We start from the raw sequence: 17,416 nt of genomic DNA, 5'->3' as shown, positions 1-17,416 counted from the left end.
CACACACACACACACACACACACACACATAGACACAGAGTTAAAGTTACTTCAAAAATTTATTTATTTGTTTTGATGAAAGAGTACTATGCATCTAATCCTGCATTGTCCTGTGCCCCACTACATCCCCAGTGCTACTCTGCGTGTTACCTGTGCCCCTTCATATGTTACCTGCATCCCTCCACATGCTACCTATGCTGTCACATGTTATATGTGTGCCCCAACGTGCGGCCGGTGTGTCACCAAATTCTACCTGTATCCTCCCTCATGCTACCTGTGTCCTCTCGACTGCTACCTGTGTCCCAAAACATGCCCCCTGTTCTGTCTACAGGCTACAGTGTCACCCTACATTCTATCTGTGTCACCTTATATACTATCTGTGCCCATACTTGCCAACCCTCCCGAATTTCCAGGGAGACTCCCGAATTTCAGTGCCCCCCCGAAAATCTCCCGGGGCAACCATTCTCCCGAATTTCTCCCGATTTCCACCCGGACAACAATATTGGGGGCGTGCCTTAAATGCACTACCTTTAGCGTCCTCTACAACTTGTCGTCACGTCCGCTTTTCCTCCATACAAACAGCGTGCCAGCCCAGTCACATTATATATGCGGCTTTTACACACACATAAGTTAATGCAAAGCATACTTGGTCAACAGCCATACAGGTCACACTGAGGGTGGCCGTATAAACAACTTTAACACTGTTACTAATATGCGCCACACTGTGAACCCACACCAAATAAGAATGACAAACACATTTCGGGAGAACATCCGCACCGTAACACAACATAAACACAACAAATACCTAGAAACCCTTGCAGCACTAACTCTTCCGGGACGCTACAATATACACCCCCGCTACCACCAAACCCCGCCCCCACCTCAACACCGAACCCCCCACCCCCGCCTCCCCCCGGGCCGCCATCTCCCGAATTCGGAGATCTCAAGGTTGGCAAGTATGTCTGTGCCACCCTACATTTTACCTGTGTCACCCTATATGCTACCTGTGCCGCCATACATGCTACCCGTGTAACCTTAAATGCTATTTGTATTTGTGTGTCCAAAAATGTGTACAAAATGTTGTGTTCTAAATGTGCCATCCTATATGTTACCTTTGCTCCTTCATATGGTACCTGCGTCCCTCCACATGCTACCTATGCTGTCACATGCTATCGATGTCACCCTACATGTTACCTGTGCCACCCCCATATGTTAACTGTCACCCTAAATGTTACATGTGTGCCCCAACATGCGACCTAAATGCTCCCTCATGCTACCTGTGTGTCACCAAATTCTACCTGTATCCTCCCTCATGCTACCTGTGTCCTCTCGACTGCTACCCGTGTCCCAAAACATGCCCCCTGTTCTAGTCTACATGCTACCTGTGTCACAATACAGGCTACCTGTGGCACCCTACATGTTACCTGTGTCCCTTTTCATGCTATCTGTGCCACCCTACACTTGAGATGGGCGGGGTTGGGGTGGTGGGGTTTGGTGGTTGCGGGGGTGTATATTGTAGCGTCCCGGAAGAGTTAGTGCTGCAAGGAAATTTTGGGTATTTGTTCTGTTGTGTTTATGTTGTGTTACGGTGCGGATGTTCTCCCGAAATGTGTTTGTCATTCTTGTTTGGTGTGGGTTCACAGTGTGGCGCATATTTGTAACAGTGTTAAAGTTGTTTATACGGCCACCCTCAGTGTGACCTGTATGGCCGTTGATCAACTATGCCTTGCATGCGCTTGTGTGTGTGTAAAAGCCGCATATATTATGTGACTGGCACGCTGTTTGTATGGAGGAAAAGCGGACGTGACGGCAGGTTGTGGAGGATGCTAAAGGCAGTGCCTTTAAGGCATGCCCCCGATATTGTTGTCCGGGTGGAAATCGGGAGAAATTCGGGAGAATGGTTGCCCCGGGAGATTTTCGGGAGGGGCACTGAAATTCGGGAGTCTCCCGGGAAAATCGGGAGGGTTGGCAAGTATGCTACCCGTGTAACTCTACATGTATTTTGTATATGTAGTTATTTGTAATTAATAGGTTAACTGTGCCACTCTACATTACCTGTTCTCCTTCACATGCTACCTGTCACCCTACATTCTACCTGTGTCACCCCACATGCCCCATAAGCCAACCTACATGCTACCTGTATCCCATCACATGCTACCTGGGGCATTGTGGCTCGGTTGGTAGAGCGGCCGTGCCAGCAACTCGAGGGTTGCAGGTTCCCATCGCATCCCTATCACTGCCGTTGTGTCCTTGGGCAAAATACTTTACCCACCTGCTCCCAGTGCCACACACACTGGTTTAAAGGCCTACTGAAACCCACTACTACCGACCACGCAGTCTGATAGTTTATATATCAATGATGAAATCTTAACATTGCAACACATGCCAATACGGCCGAATTAGCTCACTAAAGTGCAATTTTAAATTTTGCGCCGAAATATCCTGCTGAAAACGTTTCGGTATGATGACGCCTGCGCGTGACGTCACGGATTGTAGAAGACATTTTGGGACAGCATGGTGGCCAGCTATTAAGTCGTCTGTTTTCATCGCAAAATTCCACAGTATTCTGGACATCTGTGTTGGTGAATCTTTTGCAATTTGTTCAATGAACAATGGAGACAGCAAAGAAGAAAGCTGTAGGTGGGAAGCGGTGTATTGCAGGCGGCTGCAGCAACACATACACAGCCGGTGTTTCATTGTTTACATTCCCGAAAGATGACAGTCAAGCTTTACCATTGGCCTGTGGAGAACTGGGACAACAGAGACTCTTACCAGGAGGACTTTGAGTTGGATACGCAGACGCGGTACCGTGAGTATGCATGCAGCTGTGGCTTCCAAACATTTGATCGCTTGCCCGTACGTGCGTGCCGCTATGTGCATGTCACGTACGTAACTTTGGGGACTTTGGGGAAATATATGTGCTGTATAAACTTTGGGGAGGTGAACGGTACTTTGGGCTGTGGGATTGAGTGTGTTGTGCAGGTGTTTGAGTTGTATTGGCGGGTTATATGGACGGGAGGGGGGAGGTGTTTGTTATGCGGGATTAATTTGTGGCATATTAAATATTAGCCTTGTTGTGTTGTGGCTAATAGAGTATATATATGTCTTGTGTTTATTTACTGTTTTAGTCATTCCCAGCTGAATATCAGGTCCCACCCGCCTCTCACAGTATCTTCCCTATCTGAATCGCTCCCACTGCCCTCTAGTCCTTCACTCTCACTTTCCTCATCCACAAATCTTTCATCCTCGCTCAAATTAATGGGGAAATCGTCGCTTTCTCGGTCCGAATCGCTCTCGCTGCTGGTGGCCATGATTGTAAACAATGTGCAGATGTGAGGAGCTCCACAACCTGTGACGTCACGCTACTCGTCTGCTACTTCCGGTACAGGCAAGGCTTTTTTTATCAGCGACCAAAAGTTGCGAACTTTATCGTTGATGTTCTCTACTAAATCCTTTCAGCAAAAATATGGCAATATCGCGAAATGATCAAGTATGACACATAGAATGGACCTGCTATCCCCGTTTAAATATAAAATCGCATTTCAGTAGGCCTTTAACTGTAACTTAGGTAATGGTTTTCACTATGTAAAGCGTTTTGAGTCACTAGAGAAAAGTGCTATATAAATATAATTCACTTCACTTCATTTACCTGTGCCATTATACATGCTACCCGTGTAACCTTAAATGTTACTTGTATTTGTGTGCCCCAATAGGTTAACTGTTTCATCCTACATGTTACCTGTTACCCTCCACATTATACTTGTGTCCCCATAAATGCTCTCTGTCACCCCACATTCTACCTGTGTCACCCTAAATTCTACCTGTGTCCCTTCAGATGCCACCTGTGCAGCCATACATGCTACCTGTGTGACCTTAAATTCTATTTGTATTTATGTGCCCCAATAGGCTAACTGTACCATCCTTGATGTCCTGTTCCCCTCCACATGCTATCTGTCAGCCTACATGCTGCCTGTGTGCACAACATTACCGCCGTCTCCTGCACATAAAGATAGAATACTGTTTTTTATGATAAACACATGAAAGAGCATTGTGCAAGTATGCACCATAAGGTAAAAAGTGCAGCAGTAGTTAAGATAATGTCGTCTGCAGGGGAAATGTGCATGAGGAATATGAGAAGCTGAGAGCAGGAGGCTGAGAATTGAGAAGTTCCTTGGGAGATTTTCTAAACGAATGAGGGATTTGCCTCCTCTGCTGTAATCGGATCAAACAGAACCGCAGAGACAGAGCGAGCAGACGAGTCGACACCTCAATTTCGGTTGTACCTCCACCAAAACACGTGTGTTTGTGCGGGTTTGCACCTGACTGATGTGTGCTTTAATAACAACGATATAATCGTATATATGTACATCATTTTGAAAGGTCTGTCAGTTGTTACACACACATCTTTAGCACAATGGAAATAAGATAGATATTCTCTGATGTGGCGTTGGATGCACAGGAGCAGATGGTGTTAAGGTAGCAGTTAATGAGGGACTTTAATGAGCCGCGGAAGACATCGTATGAAAAGTGAACTTGGTGCTGATCTTCGTGTTTACGATATACGTGTAAGACTGCATGCTTACATCAAAACCATCATAATATTATGGTCCTCAATTACGAGCGGCAGTTCTTCAATCAAAAAGCTACCGCTGACGGTGTTAACATTGAACTCATCCCATTATGGATCATAATGCAAACATTTTAATATGGCACACACCATAAACACTGACATTTTAAAGAGACGTAAAAGCCACAAATAAATATGTAAACATAAGCCATGCAGATCATCGACACTCTGGATAGGTTTCATTCAAGGGACAAGAAGAAAGCTGGTGGAAATCTTCACTTGTGTCCCTCAAGTCCCTCTGACCAGGGCTCAGAAAATCTGCAAAGACTCCTCCCGCCCCCACCAAGGACTGTTTTCGCTGCTGGACTCTAGAAAGAGGTTCCGCAGCCTCCGAAGCAGAACCTCAAGGCAGGGGCGCCGCTAGGGATTTTGGGCCCCATGAAAATAATCTTTACAGGGCCCCCAACACAGTGTCATTATTTTTTCTGTATTATAATTTCATCATCATTAGTGGCCTCTCTGGGCCCCCCTCCATCATGGGCCCCTAGAATCCGTCTCCTTTACCTCCCCTTTTCGGCGCCCCTGCCTCCAGGTTCTGTAACAGCTTCTTCCCTCAGGCCGTAAGACTCTTGAACGCATCATAATTATCCCCTCAACTCCCCCCAAATTGGATTATCAATCAATCAATCAATGTTTATTTATATAGCCCTAAATCACAAGTGTCTCAAAGGGCTGCACAAGCCACAACGACATCCTCGGTACAAAGCCCACATAAGGGCAAGGAAAAACTCACCCCAGTGGGACGTCGATGTGAATGACTATGAGAAACCTTGGAGAGGACCGCATATGTGGGTAACCCCCCCCCTCTAGGGGAGACCGAAAGCAATGGATGTCGAGTGGGTCTGACATAATATTGTGAGAGTCCAGTCCATAGTGGATCCAACATAATAGTAAGAGTCCAGTCCATAGTGGGGCCAGCAGGACACCATCCCGAGCGGAGACGGGTCAGCAGCGCAGAGATGTTCCCAGACGATGCACAGGCGAGCGGTCCACCCCGGGTCCCGGGTCCCGACTCTGGACAGCCAGCACTTCATCCATGGCCACCGGACCTGTGCCCCCCCCCCCCCTCCACAAGGAAAAGGGGAGCAGAGGAGAAAAGAAAAGAAACGGCAGATCAACTGGTCTAACAGGGGGGTTATTTAAAGGCTAGAGTATACAAATGAGTTTTAAGATGAGACTTAAATGCTTCTACTGAGGTAGCATCTCTAACTGTTACCGGGAGGGCATTCCATAGTACTGGAGCCCGAATAGAAAACGCTCTATAGCCCGCAGACTTTTTTTGGGCTCTGGGAATCACTAATAAGCCAGAGTTCTTTGAACGCAGATTTCTTGCCGGGACATATGGTACAATGCAATCGACAAGATAGGACGGAGCTAGACTGTGTAGTATTTTATACGTAAGTAGTAAAACCTTAAAGTCACATCTTAAGTGCACAGGAAGCCAGTGCAGGTGAACCAGTATAGGCGTAATATGATCAAACTTTCTTGTTCTTGTCAAAAGTCTAGCAGCCGCATTTTGTACCAATTAACTCGCTGAAAATAAAAAAGACAATATAACATACATCCATAAATGTGGATGCATATGAAAAAGTGCAATATATTTATCTGTACAGTAACCTATTTATTTATTTATATATGCACCTTATTGCTTTTTTATTCTGCACTACCATGAGCTGATGTAACAAAATTTTGTTCTTATCTGTATTGTAAAGTTCAAATTTGAATGACAATAAAAAGGAAGTCTAGTCTAACATGCTACCTGTGTCATCCTGGATGCTACCTGTGTTCCTCTACATGCTACATCTGCCCTCAAGATGCTTCCTCCCGTATTTTACGGACTATAAGCTGCTACTTTTTTTCCTAAGCTTTGAACCCTGTGGTTTATACATAGGTGCAGCTAATCTATGATTAGCTTGTTTTTTTTAAACACTGCAACGGTTAAAGTTTAGAATGGATTCAGCAAACAAATCAAACATTTACTAAAACGATTAACTTTAAGAAACTGATAAACATCCTGAACCTTACTAAAAATGAGACAAAAAATCGTATTCATCTCATAAAGGATGAATAAAGACATAAATCCCTTTTCTGTTTTGTTTCATCAGCCGATTTACTGCTGCCTAACAGTTAAACAATTAAAGTATCTAAATAAGATACGTAAAAAAACAAATATTTCTATGTAAATATCTCCCACAATGTACCGGTACTGTACATCTTTGGCTTATGTACGAAAACATATTATTTTCTTCTAAAATTTAGTGGGTACGGCTTATATATCGGTGTGGCTTAAAATCTAGCAAATAAGGTATGTCTCTTAAGATGCTACCTGTGTCACTCTGCATGCTACTTGTCACACTACATGCTACCTTTGTCACCCTACATGCTACCCGTGTCTCTCTACACCAGGGGTTGCCAACCGTCGATCGAGATCGACCAGTCAATTTTTGGGGCCCTCCCGGTCAATGGTGAAAATTTAAAAAAAAAAATGTTTTTGATTAATTAGACATCAGTGACACTCCCACCCAGCGAGTGATCAGCAAACATGCAAACAGGCACACATTTTACCCCTGAACACGCCCGCATGCCTCTGCCTCTCTCTCTTCAGCCTCACAGCCGCCGCTTTCGCCCCGAGCGTGGCTACACCCTACATAGGCGCATGTCATGACGTGCACAAAAATCACCACACTGCAACAATGCATTAAGGCTGACTGTTGCAACGTATCGGACATTTTCTCGCATCCAACATCAAACAACTCTTTCCTCAACCACGACCATCATCGCTCGCCTGCGACGGGAAGCTAATAAGCCAAATACTAGATTCCGCGAACATTGCTCCAAAGTGCGGATTTTGTGTTAATTTATTGTGCATATAAAAGTAAACATTAACATGCGCAAAGGCAGTAATAAATGATAAAACAATGTGGCAGCTAAAGAGGGACTACCCCGCTTATCCCCTCTTTTATCACACAGGCAAAACCCGCCATTTGAATACTTCCAACACTGACGTAAGACAACCATGTGACTCAAGTCCCATATGTGACCATAGGATAAACAAATATACTACGGTATTAGGAATTTAGCGGCCATAAACAGTTAAGTGTCTACAGCTGGGGTGCCCATAGTGCAGCACAAGGGCCATCAGCGGTCTGTGGCTTGTTTGTCATTTGCCCTAGGCACATTACAAAAAACAAACACGAGAAAAATTGGGAAAACAGAAAGAAGCACAATGTTGTTGAAATGTTGACATCAGCCAATAATAACAGCACAAAGCTTTGTCTTAAAAAAAAAAAATATATATATATATATATATATATTAAAAAATATATATATATTAGGGTTGCACGGTATACCGGTATTAGTATAGTACTGCGATACTAATTAATCATTTTCGGTACTATACCGCCTCTGAAAAGTACCAGTCCACTAATGGATTGATACCCAAATTTGTGGTATCATCCAAAACTAATGTAAAGTATCAAACAACAGAAGAATAAGTGATTATTACATTTTAACAGAAGTGTAGATAGAACATGTTAAAAGAGAAAGTAAGCAGATATTAACAGTGAATGAACAAGTAGATTAATAATTAATTTTCTACCACTTGTCCTTAATAATTTTGACAAAATAATAGAATGGAAAATGACACAATATGTTACTGCATACGTCAGTAGCTAAATTAGGGGCCTTTGTTTGCTTACATACTACTAAAAGACAAGTTGTCTAGTATGTTCACTATTTTATTTAAGGACAAACTTGCAATAAGAAACATATGTTTAATGTACCCTAAGATTTTTTTGTTAAAATAAATCCAATAATGCAATTTTTTGTGGTTACCTTTATTTAGAAAAGTACTGAAAAGTATAGAAATAATTTTGGGACCAAAATATTGGTATCGGGACAACACTAATATATATATATATATATATATATATATATATATATATATATATATATATATATATATATATATATATATATATTATATTTATATATATATATACTATATATATACAGTGTTGGGACTAACGCGTTACTTTGTAACGCGTTACTGTAACGCCGTTAGTTTCGGCGGTAACTAGTAATCTAACGCGTTATTTTTTATATTCAGTAACTCAATTACTGTTACTACATGATGCGTTACTGCGTTATTTTACGTTATTTTTTAATGTAGTATCGGCTAGAAACAGAAGAAGTGTCGTCCTTCTGTCTCACAAGGAAAAGAAAAGGCGTGCTTTCCTCGACCGAGGAGCGGAGCGCAGGGGAGACGTTCCTCCAGGGCAGGCCCGGCCCTAACCAATCTGGCGCCCTAGGCAAGATTTTAGGTGCCCCCCCCCCCCCCCCCCCCCCTCACAAGAAACCGAATAGCTTTATCTTTGACCTTTTTTTTTTTTACTTACAACTATACCTAATATATAAAGGGGTGGACAAGTGATTATTACCTGCAGGGCAAACATTAGCTAACCAGAAGGCAATAACAATGTAAACAAAAAACACCTGCTTAAAAGATCTAATACCTGAGGAATGTAAGGTGGGAGTACAGTAATTACCTAACGTTACATTATTATTTTCCATAACAATTTAGCCCCCTCCACAATATTAACCTGACGTTAAAACAGAACTAGCTATTTATTGATTAGCAATTGCCGAATCATGTAACATTAGCTTAATGCTAACAAGCCAGGTTACTATCACATTCTGTAACAGACAAATAATTTCATGTAGGCTAACGTTACCTACCTGCTACCTCTGTCTTTTCTCGTTTCTACTCCTCTTCTTTTCTCTTTTTTCTTCCTTGGGCACCTGACAGTTTTGGCCGTTTTGACATCTTGTGTTGATTTTTTGATGTGGTGACGTCCAAAAAGAGTCATGTTACGGTAAGGGAGAGGGGGGGGGGGGGCGTAATGTTGTAACAAATAATATTTCTATTAAATAGGCTTTACTTTGCATTTTAATTAACGTGGGATTATTTTTTGTATTTAGAAATAATAGTACCAACTTTCTTTCTTTTTTTTTTTTTTCTCCAACATTTGTGGCACTGGCGTGGCGCCCCCTGATGGACGGCGCCCTTAGCATTTGCCTATACGGCCTATGCCACGGGCCGGCCCTGCTCCAGGGCCTATGTATTTCGGGGCTAACAACTTTCACTTTACCCGGCAGTGGGTCTTTACAGCTCCGGACTCGAGGGTGAATGATGAGGCCGGCGGTTTGTTGCAACTTTGCGACTTTATTGGTGTCTTACACGCAGCCATCCACCAAGCTAGAGCACCTGCACACACTAACTGTTGCGCTCCCTCACCTCTCTCGCCCACTCACTCACTGACGTCATTCACCTCACATGCTGTGATATCTTAAAGGGCCACACGCACACACACATACGCTACTCTCATAACAACTAACAAGACATCATGGTGAAGTCAGAAGTTGAGTTTCTTAACAAGTTAACATGGAGACATTGTCACTACTTTTCTTTTGTCGAGCACAAAGAAAATAACAGTTTAGTTAAATGTAAGTTGTGTCTTGGATCAAAGATCCCATCTACTTAAAGTTAAAGTGCCAATGATTGTCACACACACACTAGGTGTGGTGAAATTATTCTCTGCATTTGACCCATCACCCTTGATCACCCCCTGGGAGGTGAGGGGAGCAGTGAGCAGCAGCAGTGAGCAGCAGCAGTGACCGCACCCGGGAATACTGCCCAAAACAGCAATTCAAATCTGCTGAAACAGCTACATAAATGGTAAATGGGTTATACTTGTATAGCTTTTCTACCTTTTTAAGGAACTCAAAGCGCTTTGACACTATTTCCACACTCACCTATTCACACACACATTCACACACTGATGGAGGGAGCTGCCATGCAAGGCGCTAACCACCACCCATCAGGAGCAAGGGTGAAGTGTCTTGCTAAAGGACACAACGGACGTGACTAGGATGGTAGAAGGTGGGGATTGAACCAGTAACCCTCAGATTGCTGGCACGGCCACTGCTAGCCAGGACAACATTGATAGAGCCATTGCAGCGTATGTGCTAGAAGACATGCAGGCTATTTCTACAGTGGAGTCACACGTTTTCAGGCAGCTAATTAGCATGATACCGGCGTCAAACAACAAATGGCACGGAAAACATGTTCCAAGTACCTGGACAGTGAGCACATAAACATGGAAAGCGAGCTAAAGAAAACACTCCAAACTCTGCCTCTGCTCATCATTGAAGGTACACACTGTCAATTCTCTTATATACTCTTTCATTCTAGACTTCTAGAGTGTTTGATTATCACATCACTCTAAATGTATAGACTATAAAGTTCACAAACATAAAGAGGGATGCTAGTGGGCCAGGCCAATCTTTCCTTATCTCTAAACTAAAACTGGGGAAATGTGTAGAGTGTTCTGGGCTTCACTACAGTGTTGATCTCCTGAATACATGATTTTATTTCACAATTCCTTGAGAAAAAAAAATGCCTGGTTAGGCTTTGTGTATGTCATGTGTGCCTTCCTTGGGTGAAGCCAGCTTTACAGCTATGTTGTCATTATGCTGTTTGTTACTTATGTATGTTATGTTGCAGCTATTTCAAATAGTTTTGTCAATTTGTTTTGGCCTGAAATAAACTGGCCCTTTGAAACATATCTTTGTCTTTTGTATGTAGAGCACATTGCTTAGCAGAGTTCAGTGATGCAAATGCATGTCAAGTTGATCAACCCATTGTATTATTCTCCAGTGCAATAACAGTACTGAAATGAAGGCTAAAAGGGCATCAATGAGAGCCTTAAAAAAAAAGGAGAAAAAAAAGAAGTAACTAAATAGTTACTTTTCACAGTAACGCATTACTTTTTGGTGTAAGTAACTGAGTTAGTAACTGAGCTACTTTTGAAATAAAGTAACTAGTAACTGTAACTAGTTACTGGTTTTCAGTAACTAACCCAACACTGTATATATATATATATATATATATATATATATATATATATATATATATATATATATATATATATATATATATGTTGGATTTAATATGTGTATATGTATTTATGGCGGACTTACCTGGGACTTTAAGATGGGCGGGGCTACCACTGACAGGTGACCATGTCGGTAGCTTTAAAAATGGCGTCATTGTTTTGTTTGTAAAAACAGCGTGCTTCGTCACCAGCATACCCCACTGGTAAGATCATTTGTTATGTCCGCTTTGCTTTGTTAGATCAGCTGAATTATTGTTTAAATTCCATGCTTGCCTGCTTCCTTGCTTTTCTGTTTGTTGTGTGTCCGCAGCGCTTGTTGTGCGGCGGACTTGCTGCGTCACAACCAGGGCAAACACTCACTATTTAGTCTTTGAACGACATTGGCAAAATTAACAGTAATGTGTGGATTGAAATCTGTTGGATTAGATTGTCATGTTGCGTGTGTCCAGCTGCATTTCGAAGATTTGAGTTAAAAATACCGGCACTTTACTTCCTGGTTTGGCTGATGGGATTTGTAGTTCTTTTATGTAGTTCTGCTCATATGTGTAATGTGTGCCTCAAACAGAGCGCCGGTGTTTTGTGTCTTTTTAATATGATTGTCCATGAACCATAGAGACATTATAAATAATTCTGATCACATTTAAAACATTATATGACATAAATTAATGGTGATAATAAAATGTAATGCTAAAATTAATAAGTTAGGATAAAATCACAGTGATTGATAATATGTCATATCATGGTTGACAAAATTATGGTTCAGTTGATGAATTCATGTTTATTATTTACATTATGATGATTCAAGATAGATCCATTGTTTTATGTTCATGTTTACTTGTAGGTTATTACCTGCTTCTGCTGCTGCTGCTGCTACTGTTTCTGCAATAGTACCAAATAAAACAAGCAAAGAGTGCAGTGCGAGTAATTCCTTTCATGCTGAGTGACGACCCCTATTCAGAGGGCCAATACGGAAAAAACTGAACAATATATATATATGTATATATATATATACAGTGTTGGGACTAACGCGTTACAAAGTAAGTTAGTTTCGGCGGTAACTAGTAATCTAACGCGTTATTTTTTATATTCAGTAACTCAGTTACCGTTACTACATGATGCGTTACTGCGTTATTTTACGTTATTTTGTATGTAGTATCGGCTAGAAACTGAGGATCTGAGTGTGTTTTATTGCAGCGAAGCAGAGACGTGCTTCTGATTCTTCCTCTGCGCTCTCTGTGTGTGTGTGTGTGTGTGTGTGTGTGTGTGTGTGTGTGTGCGTGTGTGCGTGCGTGTGTGTGTGTGTGTGTGTGTGTGTGGGAAGGGGAGGGGAGGGGGGTGCGCAATACAACGTAAACCGTTGGCCAACCAAAAAGTAACCACAGAACACTATACTACAGTATAGTGTTCTGTGGTTACTTTTTGGTTGGCCAAGCGGACGTGACGACAGGCTGTCCCCACTCAGATCCGCACGGACCGGGAGGGGGTGTGCCTTAAGTCCGGCTGGAAATCGGGAGAAATTTGGAGAATGGTTGTCCCAGGGAGAGGCACTGAAATTCGGGAGGGTTGGCAAGTATGAGATATTCTCAATTATTTTCTTTTGTCGAGCACAAAGAAAAGAACATTTGAGTTAAATGTAAGTTGTGTCTTGGATCAAAGATCCCGTCTACTGCCCAAAACAACAATTCAAATCTGCCTGGTTAGGCTCTGTGTATGTCACGTGTGCCTTCCTTAGGTGAAGCCAGGTTTACAGCTATGTTGTTGATTGATTGATTGATTGAAACTTTTATTAGTAGATTCCGTACAATTGACCACTAAATGGTAACACCCAAATAAGTTTTTTAACTTGTTTAAGTCGGGGTCCACTTAAATTGATTCATGATACAGATATATACTATCAGATATATACTAACATCATAATACAGTCATCACACAAGATAATCATCAGGGTATATACATTGAATTATTTACATTATTTACAATCCGGGGTGTGGGATATGGAGGGGGTGGGGGATGGGAGGGGGATAGGTTTGGTTGGTATCAACACTTCAGTCATCAACAATTGCATCATCAGAGAAATGGACATTGAAACAGTGTAGGACTGACTTGGTAGGATATGTACAGCAAGTAGTGGACACAGAGAGAGAGATCAGAAAGTATAAGAAAAAGTGTCTACATTTGATTATTTACAATCCGAAGATGTATTATGTGGAAGGGAGGGTGTTAGTTTAGGGTTGTAGTTGCCTGGAGGTGTTCTTTTAGTGCGGTTTTGAAGGAGGATAGAGATGCCCTTTCTTTTACACCTGTTGGGAGTGCATTCCATATTGAAGTGGCATAGAAAGAGAATGAGTTAAGACCTTTGTTAGATCGGAATCTGGGTTTAACGTGGTTAATGTTAGTGTTAGTGTTATTATGCTGTTTGTTACTTATGTATGTTATGTTGCAGCTATTTAAAATAGTTTTGTCAATTTGTTCTGGCCTGAAATAAATTGGCCCTTTGAAACATATCTTTGTCTTTGTGTAGTAAATAGTTACTTTTCACAGTAACGCATTACTTTTTGGTGTAAGTAACTGAGTTAGTAACTGAGTTACTTTTGAAATAAAGTAACTAGTAACTGTAACTAGTTACTGGTTTTCAGTAACTAACCCAACACTGTGTATATATATATATATATATATATATATATATATTAGGGTTGTACGTTATACCGGTACTAGTATAGTATTGCGGTACTAATGAACCAAAAACCGTACTATACTCTTGTTTGAAAAGTACCGGTTCTGTCTATCTGTGTTGGCCCTGCGATGAGGTGGCCACTTGTCCAGGGTGTACCCCGCCTTCCGCCCGATTGTAGCTGAGATAGGCTCCAGCGCCCCCTCCGACCCCGAAGGGAATAAGCGGTAGAAAATGGATGGATATATATATATATATTAGGGTTGTACGTTATACCGGTACTAGTATAGTATTGCGGTACTAATGAACCAAGAACCGTACTATACTCTTGTTTGAAAAGTACCGGTTCTGTCTATCTGTGTTGGCCCTGCGATGAGGTGGCCACTTGTCCAGGGTGTACCCCGCCTACCGCCCGAATGCAGCTGATATAGGCTCCAGCACTCCCCATCACCCCGAAAGGGACAGGCGGTAGAAAATGGATCGATGGATGGGTTCCCAATTTTTTATTATTTAACGGGCATGACGGCGCGCCGTCACGTCATGACATTGCTGGGTTTACGAGCAGAGGAGCATGTTTGGCAGCGCACAATCACAGAGTACTTACTTTTGTAGTATCCTCATGTCAACTATCTGTCAACTTGTTTATGTCACGGACACAGACACGTACGACGGAATATCATGTGTCTCATATGTGCTGGTATGACAATGAAGTTCCTTGAATCCAAAGCACCATTAGGTTTGCATTTGAAATGTATGGCGCCTCTATAAAACTAACAAAACAGTCAACACACATCCTTAGATACACCATCTCATATTTCAGCTTTAAAAGATTTAGGGCTTAAGATCCAAATACCTCAAGCTAAACAGCTTGTGCAATCCATAAAATAGTGTGTACTATTTGTGGGCATGTTGCGTGCGATTTACTAACACTGCGTGTGCAGTAGTGCAAACTTCCTTATTTACATGAGGATTTTGGGTGTACTATACAGGGCATGATTTACTGCACATTCATGTTATCATGCTCCTACCTCCAAGAGGGCAACATGTCCCACTTTTTATGGGCATTTTAGAAGCGGTCGTGCAGTGCATCTGGGACAGAGGCTGCACTTACTCCGCTCAATAAGCCAAAAATGCATACATTAAGAAGTTTTTTTCATATATAAATATTTTAATAATATATATTATATGTGGAAAATCAACAAAAGTCATTCCAAAACCAAAGGACATCAAAACAGGACATCTTGAATTTGTTTTAGTCACCCCCTTATTCTTCTAGCAGCAATAACATTATTAAATGATTCAGCTACATTGATGACTAATATTTAATTACTGACAGTCCAAAATGTTGACAAAGAATTCTGGTCTGTCCATAGTGTGTTTGTGTAGCGCAAGCACTTATCCTGCAGCCGTGTCAGTTTGCACCTCCTTTCGACAAGTGCTAAGGAAATTGCTAAATAGTCCCCTAGAGGGGGGGGGGGTTACACACATATGCGGTCCTCTCCAAGGTTTCTCATAGTCATTCACATCGACGTCCCACTGGGGTGAGTTTTTCCTTGCCCTTATGTGGACTTTGTACCGAGGATGTCGTTGTGGCTTGTGCAGCCCTTTGAGACACTTGTGATTTAGGGCTATATAAATAAACATTGATTGATTGATTCTTGCAAAACCATTATGAGTGTTGATAAATCACATTGCGTGTACTAAATAATTATATATTTCTCCTCCTAGTATTGGACCCCAGGAAGAATAGTCTCTACTGCGGTGTAGACTAATGAGGATCCTTAATAAATTAAACTAAACTAAACTACACTAGTATTGTGGCCGTTTTGATGATCAGCATATATTCTGCATATTAATGAAGACAGAGACGCACAAATGATTGCACGCCTTATTCTGCTGACTCAAGGATTGCAGTTCACTTTGAAAATGTTTAGTAGATCAGCTTTGCTTTTGCTTTCAGGTTTGCACATGTTTTTGTACACCCAAACCTTTAGAAAATAAGGCCTTTTTAGTCTTAACTTCTGCTCCATCCCCCAAGCCTCATATATAAATCAATTTGGTGGACAAATGGTGGTTTAGACTACTGGGACACTAATGACATTAAGAGTTGTTTAAAATGCAGAACAAGCCAAAAGCACAAACATAGTCACACGTTTTCTCACCACAGGTACATTTCACTGCAATCTGGTTGTCTGGGAACATGGCGGCTCGTGTCCTCGGATGGCATGAATGAAAATAATGAATGCCCACAGGATTTATGGAGATATTGAGGATTTAATTGTTAGCAGAAAAAAAATAATGTCTACTTTGTTGCTGTGGAAACCGTAATAGTTTTGCTGACTGTCCTCACAACATAATAAACTAACCTGAGGGTATTGCGCTGCAAGTAACTGTGGCTACAGTTTCAGGCTTTCACCCCTTCAAGTGGCTAGCACGCACAACCTCGCCCATATTCGAAGTTTTTACAGCACAGTTTGCTTTTCGCACGTCTTGAGTCAGTGTTTTATGCCAGCCACAAATTGTATTTATCCTCAAAAATCCATGTATTTTTCAAGCGGCATTTTTTTAAGCATTGTTACTTCGATAGCAGAAGTAACAAGCGAGTGGGCGTGTCTGCAGCCTATAGGCACTTGCATGCCGCATGCCCACACAGACTAGACTGAATACATTTTTCACACCACCAAAATATCATGACAGTCCGTAGCAATTTACACTTCATGACAATTTTGTTTAAATTCCTAGCAGTTTAGATATAGTTCCATGACTTTCACAAAACTTCTGAAAAAATATAATAGTCCATAACTTTTCCAAAGCCTGGAAATTGCATTTTAATATTCCATGACTTTTACAGGTTTTTTTCATGATCGTACAAACTGTAATCACCATTAGGGCTGGGCGATATGGACGAAAAAGTATATCTCGATATATTGTTACTTAAACTCGATATTCGATATATATATCTCGATATATTTTCTGGTGAAAGTATACATATAAAGATATTCATTTTTGAGTGAGATTCACTGAAATTGAAGTGAATGACAACTGTACTGTAAACAGTCAGTGGCACTTTTATTAACCCACTTAGTCAAGATGGGTATTAACAGCACAGAAAATAAACTGTTTTAGTAGTACAGAATTATATAACATAAATAAAATAGAAAAA

General features: G+C 41.5%; 1 protein-coding gene across 3 annotated transcripts in view; it reads right to left on the bottom strand.

The window, feature by feature from the left end:
• Positions 1–17,416, bottom strand: part of grin2da (glutamate receptor, ionotropic, N-methyl D-aspartate 2D, a) — a 399,219-nt gene that overhangs the window by 51,732 nt on the left and 330,071 nt on the right. The gene's annotated exons all lie outside the window — the stretch shown is intronic.

The sequence above is a fragment of the Nerophis lumbriciformis genome, linkage group LG11, assembly GCF_033978685.3.
Source record: "Nerophis lumbriciformis linkage group LG11, RoL_Nlum_v2.1, whole genome shotgun sequence".
Taxonomy (NCBI): domain Eukaryota; kingdom Metazoa; phylum Chordata; class Actinopteri; order Syngnathiformes; family Syngnathidae; genus Nerophis; species Nerophis lumbriciformis.
This window is presented reverse-complemented; position numbering and strand designations above follow the sequence as displayed.